Below are 24387 nucleotides of genomic sequence, written 5' to 3' on the forward strand. Positions count from 1 at the left end.
CGTCCCGAGTAAGAAACCTTTTGAGCTCCAAGTAAGGAAGGTGCTCAAGTTCCCCTGCAGTCCCCACCCACAAACAGACATGGTTTTGTTGGTTTGATTCGGGCAGTTTTTGTGTTGTTTTTAAGAAGCTGGAGCTCTTCCCCTTCCCTTTAATTGGTACATATGGCTGGCTGGCCAGGCCAAACACAAACACTTTGTCCTGGGCTGAATCCTTCACATGAAGACCACAGCCTTGGATGAACAGCCCATTATTTTAGAGAAGCTTTTTGGAGAACATTCTGGAACCTCCACGTTTTAAACTGTTCAGTGCCATTTATTTGATTGTTAAGAATTACTTTCCCAGCTAACTTGATGTAAGTGAACACAAAAGATGTGTTTTATCCAGGCACTTCACCCATTTTAATGCTTACACCAGTCAGATTCACATATCTGGCACAGAAACTCAAACTATGAACAGGGCATACAAAAAGCACCTCCACTACAGCCTTTATTTGCTTAAATTAATCACCAATTCCAAGACACTCAGGAAAGATTTCACTCTGGTCTAGAAGCAGCAAGTCCTCTCACGTCCTCCCCTCAGATTTCTCTGAAGCAAAATGATTCACTCGGGATGGAACTGGAACAGAAGGTACCCAGTGACCTTCAGCAGGAAAGACAAATATTCCAGAGCATTTGGGGCTCTGCAGGTATCAGGGCAGTGTTCCCTGAGGGCACACAGCAGGAGGAGCAGACTCAGGGCATGGGGACACAGCCTGCCAGGAAAGCTGGACAGCGTGAGCAGAACCACACCAGTGGTTCCACAGCAGCTCCTCAAACACCACCTCCACGGATGGCTTTTCCAAGGAGTAACTCCCCAGAACATCCAAGTCAATGCCAACCCCATTCCTATAAACATCTGGGTGCAGCCACAGCTGTTCACCACCTCCAGCCTGTGAGCAGAAGTGCAGGAATTTCCCTTCGGAGTGTTTGCTCTGCAGCGCACCTGGAATTCCATCCCGGCGCTGCGCTCGGGGGTCAGGGCAGTCCAGAGTTCGTGTGTGCATCAGGTCATGAGGAGTTCACACATTACTCATGCTAATAAAACCCTGAATCACGACTGTTCTGACCCAGGCCATCGCTGCACGCTGCCCCTGGGGTATGAAATCCAGCTAATAACTTGCAGGGCTTGTTGTAGATAAATACCTTCACAAAATCAGCCTTTTTTCCTGATGAGAAGCAGCAGTTTTAAAGGAAACATTCAATTTATAATTCCCCTATGGCCACCATTTATACAGCACAGGACAAACTCATTAAAAAATTAAAATATAAGACAATCTTATTTTAAAAAATAATAATAAAAAAATTCAGTGGGCTTAAATTCAAGAAACAATCAGTTTTAGTCATCAGGAATGTTTCAACAAGTATGAAATCAAGCCACAGGCCAGCCCTCCCCAAAGGAATAGTCCCAGTTGTGCTCTGAAATTCCACTGCTTTGCTAAATATCTATAATCACAGCTACCCAAAATCATGGGGTACAGCCTAGGCTTTAGTTTAGAAGTCAAACAGCATCATTCTCACAATAGACATACAATGAAGAAGCAAGAGGCACTGGGTGTAGCTTCCCAATAGTTTTCCTGTTGAATTTAAAACAATTTAATGAAATATGTATGCCCTTGTTAAGTTTAAGGGTAATTAACATGTCTTGGATTAGAACCTGTATTTTACCATAAAATCTAGAGAGCATTGTTAGTTTCTCAGGTTTATTTAATAAGATTAAGCACTTTCAGTCACGAAATAAACCTTGCCTAATTAAAAATAAAGGGAAGAAAAAAGGCTTCCTGCTCCCAGCAACAACATTTCATAATATTTCATCATGGCACACTTGAAATAATTCAGCAGTACATCTGGAAGGGAGGAAAGATCTGGGAATCATTTTAAACCCTAACATACATAAGCCCAAGTAGCATCATACACAGAAATACAAATTTCATCAGATCTTCTCACCAAAACATCTCTAAAAAGCATCACAGATGGATCATGAAATTGAGAAAATTGCCTCCCTATTTTCATCATCTTTTTCTTCTCTTTAGTGTTTTTATCAGGCTCTTCATCATGTTGCTTAAAACTCCAGACCATTATAAATTGATGAGTATTATGCTGCGTGTGCTACTCAGAGGCACAAATAAGTCATTGGATTTTTTTGTGGAGGCCTCAAGAGACACCAGCACACTCAGAGTTTCCCACCTATTAATGTAATGGCTTCCAAAGAGCTGGATCCATTTTGTGGTTTAAAGCTATTTTTAGGTACTTTAAAAAAAGAGTTTATTTTTTGACCATCACATAATCAAGAAAAATAAAATAAAAAACCCATCCAGCAACTGACAAATCTATTCCCAGAGCTTTCCAGAGTGTCCAGGGTGATGGTGCAGTGAGATCTGAGCTGCTCCTACTCACCTGCATTCCAACTCAGAGCTGTAGGCTCTCCAGGGACACTGAAGCCACCACAGTGGCCACCAGGTCATTTAAATAGCAAACTAGGCTGAAACCTCATCTCCACCTCCAGTTCAAGTTTTCCTGAAGTGTAAGAAGAGGCTGCCACAATAACTCTGAACACAACAAAATTCTTTGTATTTTTAAAGTAGTTCCCTTATTGTGATTTAGATGGCCTGCTTCCTGATTTGTCCCTTAAAGCCAGAAACTGCAGGGACTGTTAGATTTAACTACCTGAGGTGAACATAGAATTTTGTTACTGGACAGTTACTGTGTGCCAGTCAAGGGAAAGGTGTGCTTTAGGAGAGGCACATGAACATATTTACGTAAAAAAATCCTGTGATACAATTTGGGGCAAAATGTGATTTCATTATGTAAGTGCAGGGCAGTGAGTGAGTCCTGGTGTAGCAACATGGATTTTGTCATAACACAAGCTGACTTTGAAAAAGGAGTTTTCTATTTAAAAATCCTGTTTATCCTCTTTGTGCAAGAAAACGTAAACTCGGGTACTGATTTTCTGGAAGCTGCATCACAGTAAAAGTGGCCAGAAGGAGTCATGCAGGAGGTCCTTACACAAAGTAAGGAAACAGATACAGGCTGTGTGCACGAAGGAGGAAAGGAAAAGGCATTCCCTGGTCATGCAGGGTGAGAACACCTCTCACAACAAACCAAACTGTAGGGTTTTAACTTTTTTCTTCTCTTTCAAGGGACAGGGGAAGGTATATGTGAAGCATCTTCTTCATGATTCTAAGAAAATCCAGGAATTTTCACCATGACAGACTATTAATAAAACAACCCCAACATCAATTTTACAGGTGAGTTGCACAGTGCTGTGTATGTTGTTCCTCCTCTCCACGGATAAAAGGGAAAGGTTTCTCATCCTGCCCTACTGCAGCTGGTTTATTAAGCAGAGAAAGCCACAGCACTCCAACACATTTCCACAACATTCCCAATTCCATGATATTGGAATAAAAGGTGATAAGACACCTTTTATTCACTGTGTTATAGTTCCCCCTTTCTTTGCCCCCTCAATCTCTCCCTGCTACAACTTCTCCTTTCTCAGCCCTCCTTCCTTCCTGCCTGCTCTGTGCTAGCCAGAGATAACACTTCAGGAAACAGCCTTTTGGACTGCTTCAGTTTATCATTTCTGCTCCACCTGCCCTCAGTGACTCTCTAGCACATCCAGCTCTCCTCCTGACCTATTTACAGGCACAACCATTAACATAAATAACAGGAATTTGTTCCATGCTGGGATCTTCAGGAATGGCTACACCTGTTTCATTCGGGTGCCGAAGTCTGCTTCAGGAGTGGAGTTAAACAAGAAAAAGCTTATTTGGGAAAACCCAACAAACTCCATTTCACATGGGAATATTATTGTTAAAGGATGATAGGCTAAGTCTAGCAGGTACCAGCCAAGGAAATATCAGTCATTAATATTACATGAGTCACCCACTGGCTTTCTAAGTTTATTCTTTTTATAACCTGCAATTTTTATGGCCATTAATAGAACATACAGAAGTGAAATATGAGTGGCTAACATCTAAAATCTCATTATTATTATCATCTAATAACTGTGTCCAAGAAGAGAGTGTTTATCATCTATGAAAAGAGCACTGGGTGGATGAATGTCTGGAAAGAAGAAGGATCACGTGCTGCTTTTATTCACAGAGAACTCAAAGTTTGCTGTATCAGTCATCAGATGTATTTGTAAGACAGGCCCCTCATGGATCCCTCTTCTTCAGGATCATTTGAACACCCTTGTGACAATCACAGCCCTTAACTGCACGCACAAGTTACCACAGCTATCATGAAAATACCAAAGTATCATGGTTAAGAAAGTAATAAATAGATTTTTTCCTGCCACAATACAGCAAACCACCCCCAAACAGCATGACAGAGCTGTTGAGACAGAAAGAAAGCCCACAGTGAATTAGGCCAGTTTTCATGCAGGGTTATAACTGGGAATAATAATGAATGGCTTCTTCCAGGTAGGAGGCTATAATGGAGATCACACATGATGGGAGGAAAAAGAAAATAAAAAAAGAAAACTAAGAAAAAATAAGGAAAAACCTTGATATATTGCTATAGCCATTACAAGTTCCAGAGTAAAAAAAAAAAAAAAAAAAAAAAAACCCAAAAAAACCAAACAAGCCCACAAACAAACAACAAAAACCCCAACAACAACAAAAAATCAAACCAAAACTACCCCCAAACCAAAATCCTGCAGAATTCTAAACTGAAATAACTCATTTGCTTTAGCAGATAAAAAAATTAAAATTACAGCTACTGCACCATGCCATTATTGCCATTATATGAGAATATATGATACCCAGAGACTCTCTATAAATAACTGAATGAGAGGTCCAGGTCTGTGATTTCAGCCTTAAGTTTTGTCATCTTGGGTTTTATCAGGTCAAAAAAGGCCCTTAATGTTGCTTTAATGCAGAAAACACTACAATTTTAAATTAGAACTGGAAGGCAAAGAAAAATTTGCTTCACTGAGCACTGGAATCAGATGTGTAAAATGAACTTAACCTTGCAGCTCAAGTCAGAGCCTTCTTCAGGCAAACACAGTTTTGGTTCCACCAAAGGGAGGCTGGCAGAGGCAGGGACAGCGAGAAAGTCACCTGGATTAGGATGCACCACCTGGCAGGTACCTGTCCCCTCAGCATTCTCTCTTCTCTATTTTTTAAATTAGCATTGCAGCATTAAAGAATCACTACAGAGATTTAACTGAGTTTAATTCTCATTTTAAATAATCTATGCTTAAATTTCATTTTTCCACTTGAAATTCCACATGCAAGTTTCAGCACTGCATCCTTGTGCACAGGGACATCCTCAGAGGAGCTTTAATGCGCTGAGATTTAATATTTCAGAGTTTTAAAGGCAGAGAGAAAAAAAAAAAGATAAGTAAACTTCAACTACTTGGTGTAAAGAAAACAAGGCAGAACTAAGGGGGAAATATGGGATGTGACTAATCTTCTCACAGGCAAAGAAAGTAAAGTCTGTCTCCCAGGACCTAGTGGGTCCTTTTAGGAAAAGTGGAGGGTAGATCACCATGGAAACAGAGTATTTTCTGAGGTACTTCAGCAGTGCCATTTGCTATGATATGAACATAATCAGGCGAGCAGCAGTTCCCTTCCAACCAACTAGAAAAGCTTTTAGCACAAACAGCAAGTGCATTTCTGTCTGCTGGAATTCCCAAAAAATGAAAAAGGGATGCAGCAGAAGGCACCATGGATATCAGCTGGAGAAAACATCATCCAAGCTCCAATTTTCTGCTCACTGAGGGAGACATCTGAAGGCTCACAGAGCCCAGGAAAAGGAAGCCATCAGGAGGGGAGGGTCAAACTTCCTCGTTGCTGGCCCAGCTTCTGTGTCAAGTCCCCAGATCACATCAGATCACTGCACAAAAATACCAAGTGACAGCTTTTGGGAGGGGGCTGCGGGGACAAGGGGAGGGAGCTTCTGGGGGTGCCAGTGACAGGCATGTATGGCATTTGAGGGCAGGGGGGACAGGCAAGAGAAATTCAGGTCAGAGACATCATTAAAACAAGAAAATAGAATGGAAAGGATAGCAAAGCAAAATGAAAGGCCACCATAATTTAGAAACATCTCTAATTCTGTATGAGAAGCCAAGGAACTGGCAGCTGATGTTGGAATGTGTGCTCAATGGCTAACAAAAATTCAGCCTTATTGGCAAACACTGCACAGAAGAACCATGTGGAGATTGCTCTAAGATATGACTGAGCTTTATTTTTGCTCTAATGATAATTTACTATTTTGAATCACCATCAAAAAAGCCATTGAGCAGTTTTCTATTTTTGAGACGGTTGCTGGAGTAATGGCACAGATTTGTGTATATTGAATTAGCAGCACCAAAAAGGTTTTGGCCACTTATCTCATAGATAACTTTAATTCATAGCAGAGGTGATAAATCATTATGTTAAAAACACACACAGCCAGGTCCACCTTGAGTGACTCAGACCTGAGAGATGTCAGCAGCAGAACAGGGGCTGGTGAAATGCATTTGGTACAAAAACAGGGTAACAGACAGCAATAGTAATATTTTCAGCTATTCTACACACTGCTGAATTTTAAATTAATTGTAACCACACATGAAAAAGACCTGGGGGTTGCTGCAGACAGCTCTCTGAAAACATCTGCTCAGCAGGCAGAGGCAGTCAAAAACAGGCAAATGGAGCGTTGGGATAAATGCAATGACAAGAAGCCATGGCCAAAAGTCTGGATGGACATAAAAACATTACATGTTTCTATTCTGATTACAGCAACAAAACCTTCTCAATCGATGAATTCCCCCACTTGCAGCACTGAGTGCAAGGCTCAGAATGAAGAGCTCGGGTACCTGAGAGCTGCAGTGGAGAACAGAGAAGTTTCCCTTCAATGAGGAGCCCACGTGGCCGTCCAAGGCAGAGTCCCAGCAGCACCTCCTGGGGTTTGTCCCATCCCTCAGGAGATGCAGCTCAGCATCCTCCTCAGTCACACACAAGTGCACCACACATTTCCCTGTGGATTTACTTCAGGAGTTCTCTCTCCATCCAGAATTTCACAGTAAATCCCTGGCAGACTCCCACAGCAACCCAGCACATTCTCTCCTCACTTCACTCTTTTCTTTCCTTCACACACACCTGCTCAAACCATCTGACTCCAAACCTGCTGTTACCCTGACAAGTAACAAAAAACCTGGTTCAAGCCATGTTTATTGTTCCTGGTAAGAAATTATCCTTGCCAAACAGTTCTGTTTGATATGGCACTTCAGTGTAGTCCAACATCTAGAGTAAGTGCTGAATATCATGAATAAAAATTCTTACTTCATATTTCTGTGGCAATTTTCTGTAGCAAGGAGAGGAAAAAGAGGTTTTTCCTCTCCTTGCTACAGAAAATTTCCACAGAAATTGAAGAAGGAAAAACCTCTTTTTCCTCTCTGTAGATTTGTTTTCATCTAACAGACCAATTCCAGTTATACCTTCTAGGGCTCTTTGGAACTGTCAAACTTATTCCAAGGATGTTCTGGGAACCAGAGCCGTTTGAGGTATGGTTACTGTAGATAAAACACTGATCACAACCTCAAGCAGCATTCCATGGATCCTGTCACCACCAAGGCTGGCTCAGAACTGGTCCCCACTGACAAACAACTACATTTGACCATGGCCAGAGCTAAAACATCACAAATATTGCTATGAAGCATCCCAGGGTTCCACAATTTCCTAATTTGATCTAAACAACTTTCTCAGAGCCACTTGAGCAGCTAAAGCCCAGCACTTCCCAGAGAGAGATGTTCAGACATCACTTGACCACTTAAAGCTTTGTTTATTTGGACAGATATTGAGATAAAATAGCTCCAAGCCACCATGACTGTGTGAGCAAGGCCCCAGCTACACAAGTGCTTATTTACATCCTGTGCTGCCTTTGCAGGGGAAAAAAACTCGAGCTCAAGACCACCAGATAAGGCTGAGCATCCTTGATTTTCAGTCTTGTCTTTTGACAGAAACTCCCCGTTTTCTGTTAAAAAAAAAAAAATGCTCCACTGCATTTTTTTTTTCCTGCAAGCCTTGCCTTGAAGGCAATGCTAAACAAAGCAGGCTTTGAAGGCTGTAGTAGAATTTCAGTATTGTAATCTTAAATCTCAGGCAATTAAGCAATTATAAACTTTTCTAAGAGAAACCAAAATGGTCTTTTTTGCTGAATAAAACATCTATAGTTCATTCACCGATATGATCTTGATGCCCTACTTGTTACCTTTTTAACCAGGGGGAAAAAAAAAGCCTGAATGGAGATTAAACAAAACATGAGGTTTTTGTCTAAAGACAACTAATCTTAACTGCTACAGTAAAGCTTTCATCACCAGGAATGTCTCTGCCAACTGTGTTTTCCCCTGCAGGCAATGTTGTTGGACTTAAATCAGAAAAAAAAATCAGTCATTTACGTCAGTCTATTCCAGTTCTGCTTTCTATTAAGACAGACTGGAGTCCTTCCCCAGCAGCAGGGCTGGATAAATCTCCTGTTTCCCCACATTTCATTCTCCTCTCAGATCACGATGTGAGCCTCACCTGCTTAGGGGGCGGATACTCAGCCTAAATTCCTCTAAAAATGTAGTTATGTGAGATACAGGGTTCTAAACTACAAAAACACATCCTTCACTGCATTAAAGGCAAATTCTTCTGAAATAATCCTTTTTTTTTTTTTTTTTTGCCAGTTAAAAATACACAAACAGCTATTCAATCACTCCTATGTTGTGATTACAGTTTCTTTTCCATTTACCTTCCATAACTTAGATTTTGGGTAAGTGTGCGTTGAGGAAAAAGAGCAGGGAAATGAGCTTTGGGGGGTTTGATAGCTTTGTTAAGCAAGTTTTCAATAGATGAAGCCAATTTTCTCCTGATAAAGAATCACACCCAACCCCACTGTAGCCCCAGAAGCACCAGACATGCCCACAGGATAAAGGTTTTCTGCTGTTTGATGATATTCTGCATAGCCCTGAAGATATTTGTGCAGGGAGATGTCAGTGCTCATGAGAAAATACTCATTTTTGGATCCATAACAAGTTTATGTACAAGAAAAAGATGTTCAGTTTCCCAGAGAAATGGTCCCTTCACTTGACCCTTTGGAGAATATAAATATTATTCTGTTTTGCAGATGGGAGAAATTAGAATGTTTTTCCTGACAGTGAACATTTTCAGAACTATTTTATCAGGCTTAGCCATCCTCATACCACAGAGAGGAGCCTTCTTTTTTGCGACAGATATATACTTTAAATCAGGCCATTCTGTGGTTTTTATAACTTAGAATTGCTTTTAAATATCTAAAAGAAAGTCCATGTGAAGGATTCTGCATACACACCTGTCAATTCCATGCCCCAAATAACAGTAATTCTCCAAAAAACACAGAAAGGGTATTTTTAAGTGAGAGAATAGACACAAACTTACTCAACTCAAATGCTGCTACATCCTTTGCCTTCCCATTCCCCGAAGCCAAATTCCCTTCTGCCTCCCCACGCTCCCTCAGCAGAGCTTCCCTTTCCATGACATGTTCTGTACAAGAGTCTTAATCATTAATTAAGCCTAACAGTCCTCAGAGATGTTAGCACAGCTATAAAAAGGTTTCTGGATCGAGTGGCTACTGAAGGAACTGGCATCTGATCAAATTTTCAAGAGTTATTCTCCCTGCTTTATTAATAAATCAAGGAATTACCAGTTTTTGAAAGTCTCCAGCACTACTTGGTGCCTCGTGTACATATTAACAGCCCTATTTTATGGATTCAGCATCTAAGGCATAATGAACCTAAGGGGATATTTGTAGTAAAACTATGAAAGAATCCAATCCCATTGTCTCAGTGAGGAATATTTTTACTTGGGGACGGCTTCTCAATTGCAGAGCTTATTATTTTGTACTGGTTAATTTTAATCACAGCTGAGACACTCTATAAATGAAATATGTTTTTCTGCAGACTGAGGCATATCGCCACTAATCAAAAGAATGAAAAATTCTAGTATTAATTAATACATTTGTGATAGTTCAGTCTTCTACTTTATGGTCATGTCAGCCCAAAATGCTGGAGGAGCTCAGGTGACTTTAGAAAGTCACCTGAATCAGGATCATGACTGTACAGGAGCTTCTAGGCTCCTAGAAAAGGATACTCCAGACAGGAATAATGGGGAAAAAACTCCTTTATGAGTCTTCCTAACTAATCAACAGCTAGTACAAATGTATAACTAAATCTAATATGACAACAAGAATGGTCTTAGAAGAGCTACCCTGAATTTTACACATATAATTTTAAAGCTGTTGCCTCCAAGGAAGGAAAGCCTTCAGGGGAAGTTGCACTGAACTCTTCTGCTAAAGCTTTTTGTATTAAATAACTATACATTTTGGTGATTTTTCCTCATAATGCTGAAAAGAATCAACATTTGAAGTGTAACTACAGGGGAAATCCACCAAATATTTGTACACAAACAACACACACCAGAACTACATACTTCTAACCCAGCCAAATTTAAGTATTATGCCACTTTGGAAAAAACAAATATCAGAAATAACCACAGAATTTATCTTGCAAACTCAAACACAGAAGCTTCCAACCATTTGAGATGATGCTGTTGGAAAAACTCAGCTACACGTTTCTTTGGGGAGAAGCAAACTTTCCCAGAGAATATGAGGAGCACAGCAAGGCTGCAGAGCAAGCCTATACTGTGCTTAAACTCTGCATTAATCATGGATGAAGCCCAGCAGAGGAACTGCCTCTGCTCATCTCGCTCTCCAGGGAAGTGCGGCGAGGCGAGGCTCCAGGCTTCCTCTTTTCCAGGCACGGCAAGGATGGGGCCCCCTCCCTGTCCCACCTACCCCAGGCTGGGGCTGGGAACCACCAGCTAGGCCTGGCTTTGCAGAGCTGGCTCCTTGGCCAAACGCAAGGCTGCAGTTTCCCAGCGAGAGCTGCTGCTCGCTGCAGTGCCACTACAGCAAAAGCCATTTCTGCAATCCAGACTGGAGGCACAAAAGCACGTAAGGACTCGCCCTTCTCCCAGGAAAAGGTCAAGTAACAATGTCATTCCATCCTTCTCAGATATTTCACTGTGTGCCCCAGATGATAAGGCACACATTGCTAATTTCATGTTTCTGAACAAAGGAACTGCCACCCAAAATGCATGGCTGAGAAACCCAGCCAGTGTTTTCCTGTTCACTTCCAGATTAGCCCCCAGCACCAGGATGGGCAACCTTCCCAACCTGGCAAGCCCCATGTTAAAATACAGCCATAAGACACATCAGGAAGATAAACACCACACATCCTGGGCAGCCAAAGGAGTAAATTCAGGGAATATTCCCCAAGCATGAGATGGTCCTGTGTCTCCAGGTCTTACAGTTTCTACAGAAAGGAGGAGGGTCAGGGTACAGCCCCGTACACCAAGAGCCTGGCATTCCACTGCCTCCCAAAGCTTTACATTTTACTCTCAGCAAGCCAACCCCCACTTAACTATGGAAAAGGCAGGCCATAAGGATCTCTTGGATTTGAAGTGGGTCTGGACACGACAGCACTCCACTGACCCTCTGCGGCTTCTGTGGAGCACCATGTGCCTCCAGGCAAGATCCATCCCTGCGTGGGAATCCAGACTTCCTCACAGGAGGAAACAGGCACATCAGCTGCTGAAGCAGCAGGTTGGGTTTATTTGGATAATGCTGCAATGAGAACTGAACCCGAGGCTCCACAAGGCAGAGCTGGGTATCTCATCTGGCACGTTCAGCTTGCAGGAGAGCCACTCCCTTCCACAGCCCTTCCAGCTGCCTCAGTCCTCTCCTCCTCCATGGCAGGAGGGAGCTGTGTTCCCTGCCAGGCACCCCCAGCACTTGTCTCTTCAATGCCCAGCTCTTTGGACACAGCTCTAGGATGTGGTTAATCCCATCCTCCTCGTGCTGCTGCACACCCAGTGGGATGCCACTGAACCCAAACGTGCTCTGTGACACACCCTGCAGAGGCCCTGCTGAGCCTGCTGGCCAGGGCACAGCACTCTGTCTTGGGTTGGAAATGGGGGTGTGTGTTCTATCCCCATCTGTCAGAGCTGGGGCAGCTCTCTGCTGTTCTTTGGGCAGTTTTCTTTATCTCTCCCACAACCAATCCTCCCTCCAGAAGATCTCTTCTGTCTTGGGCCAGTGAGTGTCCCTGCATGGCTGAGAAAATTCCATCATCCCATGGGGAGATGCTCCGCCCAGGGGGAGGAGCCAAGCATTCCTACCTGGATACAATCTGACTTTGGGAACACCACAGCAGCCTTTGCCCACTGCATTCCCAGAGGAAGACCAGGCCCATCTCCACCAGCCCTGGAGCTTCAGAGGAAAACTCCACCCTTGTCCAGGATCCCTGCTCCAGGAGAAGCACAGCTGGCACTGCAGGAGGGCTGAGCCACCATGGGATGGGACTGCTGCCACCTCCCTGACCCACAGGGTGCCAGGACCTCTTCTGACTCTGGCAGTGGTTTTTTTTTTTTGTTAGTATTATTGAATTTGTATTTTTAATTTTCCTAGTAAAGAACTGTTATTCCTATTCCCACATCTTTGCCTGAGAGCCTTTTAATTTCAAAATAATAATAATTTGGAGGGAGGGGGTTTACATTTTCCATTTCAGGGGAGGCTCCTGACTTCCTTAAGCAGACACCTGTCTTTGTCTTTTCAAGCCAAGACACAATCCCAAACCCAATTCTGTATATGGGATCAGCAGGTACCCAGGAACTCCCCAGGAGCACAGAGCCACTGCCAGCGACACAATCTGCTGCTGCTAAGGGACTGGAGCTGCTTGAGAGTGACATGTGGTTCAGGGATCATTTTCAAGAGTGTAAAAACCAAAAAAAGGGAAAGAGAAAACATGGGGAAGGTTTCTCAGAATTATAAAGTACTAAAAATAGAGTCAACCCCCCGAGACAGCAAGGTAAAACTGAAATTTCAAAGCAGAAACACATTTTCACAGGAGTGCCACAGGACAGAAAGGGAAGAAAGCATCATCACCTTTATAAAGATTTTGCTTAAGCATCCTCATTAAAAAGGGATAAATAGTAGCAGTGTGTAATCATTACAGTAATCCAATATATTATTGTGTCCCCAACACTCAATTAAATTTATTGAGACTCCAGAGCTACCATACACAGCTTGAGAGCGTGTAGCATCTGCTACTTCCAAGATGAGTCATGGTAAGAAATTCCCCTGTATTTTCTAGGAACCAGTCAGGCAGCCAGTGATTGAAACAGTGATGTGACTGTATATAAAACCCACACAAATGAGAAGAAAGAACTTCTGTCAATAAATGTACATTATATTTAACGTACTCGCTGCAGATTTCAAAGAAGAGACTGCAATTAGAAAGATTGTTTTGGGAAAATATTCCCCAGTTTAATGTGAATGCAATGTAGATTTTGCAAAGATACACTAAAGGTCAAAAGAGACTGGAAGAAGAGAAACTAATTTAAATAAATTGCAGGAATTAGAGGACATTTTGAAGAAGGGAAGAAAATATGCAACAAAGCAACACCCCACAGCACTTGCCTCCACTTTCAAGTGCTGCATCACTAACTCTATAATCTCTTACCACATCTGTCCCTCCCCATACTTCAAATTATCTCAACTCCCCCCTGCACCATTTTAGACAAAACTACAGAGGACCAAACTCTTTCTCACCTTCTGACTTCACTCCAAAACACCAGACAAGAAATGCTTCATTTTCAACAGCCACGCTGCCTCCTGCATCCCCAGATGCTCCAGATCACAGAGATACTTTGTGCTCACTCTGCCAACAGCTGGATTTGTCACTGTCCTCTCACTCAGACGTGTGAGAGCCCCACAAAATCCTCTCCAAGGACACAACCACAGCAGCTGCTGCCTCTAGACTGGCCTCAGGAGTAAACCCTGAACTTAAAAGCATCCTGGTCACGTCCACCTCTCACTTCCAAACAAGTTACAACCATAACATAGGCACAGTGATGTGCTAAATTTAAACTTACCTGAGGTTTGAGGTAAGCCAGAGTAATTGGGATTTTAAGAGTCAGGTCACGTTACCAGATGGCCTCTGAGGAAGGAAGGAAAGCAGCCTCACTGACAGCACAGAACTAGTTCTTACTTAGCAGGTATGGAGTCTTTTGCTAGGCAAAAAAATTCAAGGTGCAAAGCAAACTTAGGGAGTTATTTTATACTGTGTTGATCAATATAAGTATTTTTAGTCCATGATCAAAACAGCTGCAAAGAAAGCATATGGATGTAGGACTGTGATGAAGATCCACGCAGTTTTGGTTATGCATTTCAAGCTAAAGACACATTTTTGGGTTTGACTTCTAATCTGACAAGAGCTCAGACATTTGTGTGCAAGCAGCCAACTAATAACCCTTCCAGATAAGCCCTGGAGCTCCTAGAATTACCAAACAGCAGTAGGCTCACCTTCAGAGAGTACACCATGGCCTTCTTGAATTACCAGGACTCTTGATAAAAATCCAGTAGGACAAAGGAGAAATTCCACCTCACTTTTGAATACCTGAAAGTCACAACCTCATTGATCAATGGAGAGAGCCTAAAACAAATCCACCACAAACCAGCAACTGGAAGGATATCTGCTTACACAAGACCATGGACACAGAACAAGATTCACACCTTTTCACCAAGGGACTGCAAAGAGGGTCACAAGCCCTTGGTTTGAGGACAAACAACTATTTGCTATCCCAATAAAGGGATAAATCCAGAAGTGAGAGTTTGGTTTTACTGAGAATGAGTCCCCAAACTCATGCAGGCTCCCTCTGCAACCCCAGACCAGTCTTCAGCTCTCTTAGGACAAAACTTTTGGTGAATTGTAGCACCACCCACTTATCTGCAATATTTATACTGACAATGAAGTTCTCCAAGCATGAACTTAAATATTTATTTCCACCTAGTTTAGCTAAATGTAGCACCCCATTTGAATAGTCTGTCATGTTACTATAATAAATTAGCAGTAGTGTGTCAACAAGGACAAAGAACTACTAATACACAGAATTTTCCCCAGCACTCACAGAACCCCCTTGCCAGCATCAGACGTCACCTAAAATGATTTTTTTCCCCTAACATTTAATTTTCTTCAGAAGACTTCTGGTCAGGGCCTTTTCAGAAAACACCTGATGAAAAGTAAAGCTGGAATACTTTGCAAATATTTACACTAAAATAAGGTTTGTTCTGAAGTATCAGATCACTACAGTTAACAGCAATAAAGTAAGGCACAGTCCAGGCTGCAGGAATCCATAGTTTGTTTTAGTTCTGAAGGAGAGGATCAATTTTATCAGAATTTCTTCCTTTTCAGACATCATTCCTTTTCATGTCCTTCAATTGCACAGCAGCACTCATTCAATACCAATGCAGAATCCACAGATGTCAACCCAATCATATTAATATAGTGTCTTGTTTCTAGCTGCAATCAGTGCTACAGAGAGGAGATGACACAAAATCTGAATATCATAACCAAAACTTCTATGTTCACAAGTCTATCCAATTTCCAGGTCTCTCCTGCTTTCCCAAAAACACAAATGCAAATTCCCTGAAGCAACAGGAAAGAGCATAGACAGGCCTGTGCATACAATGGCTTCTAGTTGCCCTTATGCATCTTAAGCTATGCTACAGGAAGCACTAATGAAACACAAACCAAACCAGATTTGTCAGAGGTCTCTGGGAGTCTGAAGAGCAGCTCATGGGCAGCTGCTACAGGAAACCTGCTCAGCAAAATGGCCAGAACACATTTGTCATGTGTCACCTCTCTGGGGAAGTGCCAGCTGCATGCCCAGGAGTTGGTATCAGTAGGAGAAGTGTGGGTAATGTCAGTAATTATGTGCATTATATAAGGTGTGCTTGCAACACTCCCATTTCCTTCTCCATAAAGATTAAAACTGTGGCTTCTAAGTAGCTTAACTGTTCAATGGAGACAAGCACAGCGCTGCTGCTCCCATGAACTGCAGGAACTGATTTTCCAAACCAAGGTTTAAGATCCAGCAGTGTCTCCCAGCAATAAGGACTGCTGGGCACTCGAGGTCAGTCGTGGCCAGAAGCTCTACCTCAGGAACATCTGCAGAATCCGTGCACTGACCTGGCTGCCCCAATTTGAGTTTCAGCTGCCAGTGCCCATGAAGCACAGCATCCCTGAGGGGCCCCGATGGATGCAGAAGGAGCTCAGTTCTCAGCACAGCATTGCACAGCCTGAATTACACTCACAGGAATCCTACATTGCACCTCAGCACTCACCTCACCTCAATAATAGGAGGACCCAAACATTTCACCTGTGCTGGCACTGGATGAATAAATAGATTTAAAATGCTCTTTTCCACAGAGGATGATTCAGCTACCCCACTATACACATACAGAATATGTATCGCTTCAAAATGCATTTTAAAAAAAACAGCAACCCACCCAGAAATTCATCTGCACAAATCCTTCAATGTACAGACCACCAGCTCTCGGCACTGCATCATTCATAGCTCTGGTGAAGAGCTGAATGAGAGCACTGCCATTTTTATACCATGTTTTAAAACCCATTTCATGTCCATGACTGCTGTGCGAGTGTTACTCAGGAAGACACAACAATTCCCACAGCCTGTGCAGAATAACACACAGGCAAACACCCCCAGCCTACCATGGGGATACGAATCAACCACTACACTGTAAATATGACCACTGGCTTCTGTGTCTGCAGTGTAAAACAGCTTCCAAACTTGGAAGTGAAATGTCAATATCAAGCTTAAAGATGAATAAATATGCTGAGGAAGCCCCTTTGCTGTGCAAGGGCAGGACAGGGAGTGTTTTGTCACCAAAGATTAGCCAATACATAGGAACATCAAGGGAAGTACAAGCAGAAAGGACATTTCACATCTGAATGATTAAGACATTTAACCATTTAATTCATTTCCATCATCACAGTACCTTTACAGCTCTTTCAATCACAGAATCAACACAAAGGCTAAGGAAAAGAATCCAAGCGTGCACCCTGAAGCACAGCATTCCAAACACAGGCTCCCAGAACTTCCTCATCCTCCCTTTCTATCACTCATGGCCAGAAGAGACTGGACTTACCGAGAAAGTGAGATAAAGTAACAGTCAAAACAAACACAAACCACCCTGTAAATCTCAAAGGGTAACCCAAGGCAAACACTCAACAAGCCCAAGAGATTTAAAGGCTGCACAGAAAATGTGTCCTTCAAAAGGCTGCACTATCTTCCCAAACAGGGACACACAGAGCCCAAGCACTTTAAGGACAGGGAACAAGATGACCAGCACATAAAGTGAAGTGCATTGTATTCATTTGAAGGACATTTTTGACAGCCAATTAAAATATATCATCATTAAAATTAAATACAAGCCAGCAAAAGCTTTTCAGACAAATTCCACAGCAAAATCTGATTTGTGTTCTGGTATGGTTTGGGATCTGGGTTTAAGTCAGTCCCAACACAGGCAGCAGAGCTCTTTAACTACCTGCTCCGAGTTCCACAGAGATAAATTCTCTGAGTTCCTCAGCAGATAAATTTGGCAGCCTTACACATGGGCTCAAGACTTCTGTTTGAACAATCAGAGGTTTCTTGATTCTATTCAGTAAAGGAATTATTTGGCATCTAATTTAGGAGGGAGAATACCATTTTAAAGCTGCTTCTGAAAACAGTGGAATATTCCCAGATTACTGTAGAAAGATCCTGGGAAAACTACAAGGAATTCAGATGGTTAAAGGTACTTCTGCCACCATCAGCCTGGAAATGCCTTTTTGCCCTGTCCTTCCTTCCAGCGTGGATTTATTGAACCCATAACTGAAAGCATTTGCCATCAGGTCTGTCTGATTTCAGATAACACACTCTAGACTTCATTGCAGCTTCTTAAACAGAAAATGTCAAAGTGCAACCAGCAACACTAGCAAAGACAGACTGATCCCACAGCTCAGCCAGTGCAATGGTATTTGGGGAAAGCAGGTCCTTCAAGACCAACATTAAAAATGTTTTAGTCAAAGAGAAAAGCTGATCTCCAGCATACACCTGCTCTCCCATCAGAAAAAATACTTGCTCTGGATCACAAGACTTCAGCATTTTACAGCAAAACTGAGTCAGCATGAGACAGTTTAAAGCAGTACAAAAATAATCTCAAAACTCTATGCCCTGGTACATAAACTGCTTGTGTGGTACTTACTGTGGCAAGCAGAAGACTTCCATTTATTAAAATATCCTTAATTTTCTTTGAGAAAGCTGGAATAACCACTATTAATGCTGCAACAAATGCACATGGCTATGCACTTGACCTAAGGATTGCTGAGTTTTGGTGGTATTTAATCATATCAATATGGGGGGGAAGAGGCAGGGAGCCAGGAAAACATCACTGTGTGCCTTCAGAAAACTTGTTATTTTTAACAGTGCAGTTTAAGATCAGCAACCCTGAAGCAAAACGGTCAGAACATTTTCTTCCACCGGTGTTGACAGCACACCAAGAGCTTTCAGAGGGTGAGTATTTTAGGCCAGTGCAGCAAAACAGAGATCCCAGGAAGGAAAGCTCACCCACTGTGGCAAAAACCGTAAGAAGGGTGAGTTTATTCATCCATTATGCTGAAGAGCTTAATATAGAAACATTCTATATGTCTCACCTCAGGCCAGGATGAACAACTGAACAGAAGTGAATCACTTCTGTTACAGCAAATGACTGGAAAACACTAGTGGAAACTGAGGCTATCTTCTGCCTCTCCCTCCAACCCAGGAAAAAGTCCTTATTGCTGCATGTTTTTACAAGGAAGGAACAAAATCAGATCCACTATTTTTCCTTTTTTTTTTCTATAATTCAGCTGGAGAAACAGGCTGATCTATGAAGCCTCACCTCTCCCTGCAATCCCTACTATGCCTCTATCCTTACCTGTAGATGCACAACTGCAAAAACCAAGAGAGGACAAGAGACAATTGGGAAATGCATCACACCCAGTCCTGCAGCTTTGGAGGTTAAAAAAAAGAACTTAAAATACTTAATAAATAAATAAAACTGGGGTGAAGAACTCATGTGTTTAGTGCATTTTGATATTGAAAAAATCTCTTTAAAACAGTAACTGAGAGCTTAATTTACCAAAAACTCAGATTAACAAGAAGAAAAAATTCACATTCAAAATGAGGCATTCTGAAGCTAAAAATACCCAGCCAGCTGCAATTCCCACCTTATGCAGGCAGGCAGAAGGGCTTTGCAGTCTCCCTCCCCAAGCAGACACACACTCACTTCCTTCTTCATTGCAACATCAGAGGCTCAGCTCGATGTTAACAAGCCACAAAGTCCTGCCCAGAACTTAAAGTCACACCCCAGTAATTACATAAAATAGGCTCTAAGTACAAGTGGTTAAAAAAAAAAAAAATCAATTTACTCAGCTTCAGTTTTGCTTTTAATTCCAAAATATTTTGACTTGTCATAAAACAGAAAAGCAATTTTCATTTGAGGCTTGCTCCCTCCACCCAGATGTCTCATTAACTCTTTTTTTTCCAATCTCACTGTAGAACATCAGCACATTCATTTATCTCAGTGCTAGGCCCATACAGGGATCAAACCCCTGAACATGCAAGCACTTAATGGGGACATCTTAAAGTGTGTTTGATCCTTATTTTTTGTACACAGAACACAAAGGATGATAGCAATAGCGGGGGGAGGAGAGGAAAAAAATAGGAAATGTAGGATAATGTAAAACTAAAACTCATTTGTGCAGATGTCCCACTCAAAGGTGGTCCAAGAATCAGAGTAACCTACAAAAGCAGCAAAGATCCTCCAAAATCTCTGCAAGCTCCCAATAAAAAGGCAAAGTGCTCTCCCCCAGCCTGACCTAAAAAAAAGGCAGCACACAAATTCCTGAACAAGAAAAGCCCTGTACACTGCATACAGATTTTCCCCTGAGAAGGCAGAATACATCACGTGACAGTTTATGGAACCAAAATTTTAACACTAATAATTTTTGTTCTACTGGTGCCCTGACACCAAAAGATCAACAAACCCCCACACAGCCCAGGAGAAGGCTCCAGGTCACGGAGCTGAGCTCATCCTGCTCCAGAGGGAACAATACCTGCTGGGCACAGCATCCTGGGCAGGGTGGGGACATCCCCAAACAGGAACCAAAACCTTCCCCAGTGCGCGCACACACACACACGCAGCTCCCTGGCCACCTCCTACCACCAACTTTTGCTCTTTGGTGCTTAAATCCCCTGCCTTTAAAAACCAGCCTGCCCCAGCAGCACAGAGCCCAGCACAGCCATTCCTTCACTCATTTAGACAACGAGCTTTGCCAGGTTTCTTCACTCCTGCTCAGATTCTGCCCCACATCCCCCTGCTACCAACAGCAGCAGCAAAGCCTTGTGGCTCTGTGACAGCAGTTCCTCCTGCCAGGGAGAGTGGGAGCTCTTCACCTCCACAGTCCCATCTCTGACACAACTTCCAAGCTGCTGCAATACAGAGGCACAGGGGGTTTCATCCTGCCCCTCAGCCTTTCAGCTCTGCTTTGCAAGAGTTCCTAATTTATGAATGATGACACCAGTTAAACATCCCCTTTGTTCAGAGACAGAGATCATAAATATGAAAGTTTCTGACTTCCTCTCTCCACACCCTCGAGGCTCTTACCCACAGCTTCACTGACAGCAGCTGCAAATGCTCTCTGGATGGGGAAGCCCAGGCACCAGCAGCCAAATGCTCTTTAAACTGAGATGTTTTATTCTTCAAACACCCACCACAAATTCCCTGGATGGCTTTGGAAGCCAGGTGGGTTTAGCAGTGCTCAGAAAAGCTTCTCTTGTGCTGCACTGTTTACCAAAATAATGATTTTCCTGAAGAACAAGCAAACTCTTCTCATTTGTATTAATGAAACAGTCTATTTGTAGACAATGAATATAAATTGGTGCTTCCTTCTCTAACTTTAGGATCTTCGTTATATCCTGCAAGTAATTCTCACACTTAACAAATTTGATTTAATATTACGAAGTAACTTTTCACCTTCCTCTCATATGGGGACACGGCCTAACATTTTAAAAAGCCACTGTATACCTGAAATATGAAATACAACATCATGTTTAGGAATACCTGTATCATCATCTAGTCAATATTGTCAGTGCCTCAATACAAACATTCTGCTTGGGATTTTCCCCTACTTCTTAAGGCAGGGATACTTGTCCATGTAAATTATAAACCACTGAGCAATGAACATACAGCAAATGGTGTCAGCCTTTCAGAAAAGCCCTTCCTTGGTAAAATCTGAATATAAAACCTTAGGCAAAAAAAAAAGCAGGTGCAGGTACTGTAAAGCATCAACATTTGGTTTCCTAAAAAAAGCACTTCAAATAAATAAAAGCCAGTGAAAGGAGGGAGTGCTAACAATGACTCGAGTCTTCCCCAGAACAACCCAATGCTGCTGGAGCCAACCCAGGCTCAAGAAATAGAAAGTGAAACTCGTTAATTTACTCATTAACTGAAATCCAGCAGTGGCATTGGAGGGGTTTTGTTTGGTTTATTTTAATTTTTTTTTAGTAAAATACTCACAGTGTAGTTCAACAGGAGAAGTTTGTACCATCCATCCTCATCCTCTGTCTGTTCCTATCTCCAAATCCTTGGCTTTGCCAGCCCTGCTTATTTCACAGCTGGACCAGTTTGCTGATCTGAACCACCCCTGGTAGCACAAAGGTTTGTGCCAACCCAACTCAGTGGGAGAAAGGACAGGTGGAACAACAGCTGGTTTTGATTCAGCACTAAAATCAGCTCAAAATTAATATTAATTTGCAGACTCATGACTTTAAATTCACAATTTAAATTCACAACCAAGCCATTTCCTGCTCCCAATCCCTGATCCCTACCTCCTCCAGCCCTGTGTTTCAATAGGAATCCAAGCTTCTATTTTTCTTTCAGTCAATACACTTCTAATCTGCCAAGACACAGAAAACAACTTTTGTATATAATAATGAAGAGCTGAAACTGCAAAGATACATAAAACTGTCTGGATTAGGACCTCCAGCTGTCAAGGCTGCATCTTGACTTTTAAGTGAGTGTGAATTTTAAGAAAGTTATTAAAGTTTAATAAGGTACAATTGCTAATGACTACTTGGTTTGGGAAATAAACACTGGTATCTAGCTTTCCCAAAAAAGGAGATTTTGCCTTTCCTTGCATAGTTATTATAATGGTGGCCAGAAGGGAAGAAATTCTGATAGATACTTTCTAAATATACTATAAAATAATTTTAAAAGCCACAATGTCAGCATTCACACAAAAGTTTCAGAGATTGTCAAAACACTTAAGCTTGAAGATCACCAGATTTAAGAGGTTTTTAATCGTTGGTTTACACCTTTTAATACTAAAATTTCTGTTGCAAATACATTTTTTAAAGTTTTCTTTTTTAATTTTGTTCTATTTACAAAGCGAAAACGGGGCAAATTCCGAGCTAGGCAGACACACAGGAAAATCTCAGCCGATTTTACAGCATTTCTTTTGGCATGAAGGTGCTAAGGGCTCACTAGTGGCAGAATAAGTCATCATCACCATGCTGAAGTGCCCAAAAATCACTGAGACTACGGCATGACCTGCACGCAAAGCCAGCTGTGAGATGGCAGCGAGGCTCCAGGCAGGCTCCAGCATCCCTGCAGATGCTCCAGACCCCTGGAGCTGCAGCAGCCTGGATCTACCCAGGGTAATTGCAGGTGAAGCCAGGAACAGCCTCTATCAGAGCTTCAGCTATTAAGGCTCCTTAATGAATGGTCTAACAATAAGCCAGGCTTAACCAGTTCTCTCATTGCAGGACCTTAACCATAATAAACCCCTTGAACATTCCTACAGTGTTTTCCAAAGATCCTACAGCATGAGCCTGCTAACTGTGCTCTCACAGCCTGTGAGGCAGGTATTAGTCAGCTTTTCTTTTTTTTTTTTTTTTATTTAAGTACAGATAAAAAGTGAGGCAGAAAGCTGGCAAACAACTTCCCTGTGGATACACAGCTGACTAGTGGCATACAGAATCCAGATCTTCAGGATTCCAGCCCTGTCATCAGCCAAAAGGCCATCATTAGGAGGCAAGAAATTAGTCTGGTCTTATAAATAGCATTTGAATATAAGCCTTGCTAAAATATTTGCAAGGAGTTGACCTTAAACACCAGCAGAGCTGCACTGGTAGCCTGGGGCTCCAAGCAGCTTGCACAGCACTGGGACTGGGATCCCATCCCTCTGCCTCCCTGGATATCTCCAGAGCCTGGATCCAGCACAAACTGTCCAAGAGATCAACCACAATCTTATTTAAGCACCTCTGGTTTGGGCTCAGCATATCAAGAAAATGTAAGACTGCTCTAAAAATATAAACAGCATTACTCCAAAATACTCAGGTAGGCAGGAAAAAGCAAATTTACAACAAGCCTGAGTCAGCAACTTTCTCCTTAAGGCACTAAGTCAGACTGGCTGAAATCTCCCTTTAATACAAGAACTGGAACCCTGCAATATAGAAAAGGTGCCCAACACACCTAAAATCTGAAGCACCTGTAAAATTTAATCATTCAAACTGCTCAGACTGTATTATCACACATTTACTGTAATTTCTGCAGGTCTCAAATGCCTAAGTGAGATATATTTTGATTTATGGCATTTCCATATGGCCCTACAAAGAAGCAGATCTTTTTCTGCACTACAGCTTCAATACCTGCAGCAGGTCTAACTCCTGGGCTACAATTCCTGCAGCAAAACACTAAGCCAAATATTCATTTTTGCAACAAAAAAACCTCTTATGTCTCATTCTGTAAGAGTCAAAGCTCATTTGAAGCAATGTAGCTTCTAGTAAGGCAATCCTATGATACCAAATGGAAAACTACAAAAGCAGAGTTAAAGCAAACAGAAGAAAAATAAGACTTTGTGTAGCAAAAAAGTAATTGCAGTAGTTACTCATTTATTCTGGTTTTAGATACCTGTGCTGCTCCCTCCCACCATGTGGGCCATGACCAAGTGCTGAACACACAACCTCTAAACCACAGCAGGAGCTCTCAGTCCAAGGGAAGAGCTGGAAATGGAAAACTTGTTATCCTCTGTGGGGATCCCCCACAGAGGAAAGACAGCAGATGTAAAAAAAAAAAAAAAAAAAAAAAAAAAAAAAAAAAAAACCAACAACAAAAAACCAAAAAAAAACAAAACAAAAAAAAAAACTACAAACATAAGAAGTTTGGAGAAAAAGCTGCCTGAATAGAACAACAAGTTGGAAGGTTTTTAAATTTCTATTCCTCGCTTTAGCAGCTAACTGTTGTTACAAGCAGGAGAGCCATAAAATCCTATTTTTGGCTGTCTGCCTCCCAAATGACAGAAAACTCCTGACTCTGAGAACATGAACATCTCACACTGGAACTAAAGGCTTGTGTCTCTTAATGAAAAAGCAGCAGAGAGAAAATTCCCTGTGTCCTGCCCAGGAA

General features: G+C 42.1%; 1 protein-coding gene across 4 annotated transcripts in view; it reads right to left on the reverse strand.

Annotated features, from left to right (window-relative positions):
- TAOK3 (TAO kinase 3) overlaps nt 1-24387 on the reverse strand; it is a 74665-nt gene that overhangs the window by 43969 nt on the left and 6309 nt on the right. Inside the window, exon 1 of one of the 4 annotated variants that reach the window (XM_068208915.1) lies at nt 18145-18169. The exons of the other annotated variants lie outside the window; for them this stretch is intronic. The gene's annotated coding sequence lies outside the window, so the exon portion shown is untranslated. Of the gene's footprint in view, nt 1-18144; nt 18170-24387 lie in introns of those variants that run through there. 4 annotated transcript variants of the gene reach the window in all.

Source organism: Anomalospiza imberbis, chromosome 18 (genome assembly GCF_031753505.1).
Source record: "Anomalospiza imberbis isolate Cuckoo-Finch-1a 21T00152 chromosome 18, ASM3175350v1, whole genome shotgun sequence".
Classification (NCBI taxonomy): Eukaryota; Metazoa; Chordata; class Aves; order Passeriformes; family Viduidae; genus Anomalospiza; species Anomalospiza imberbis.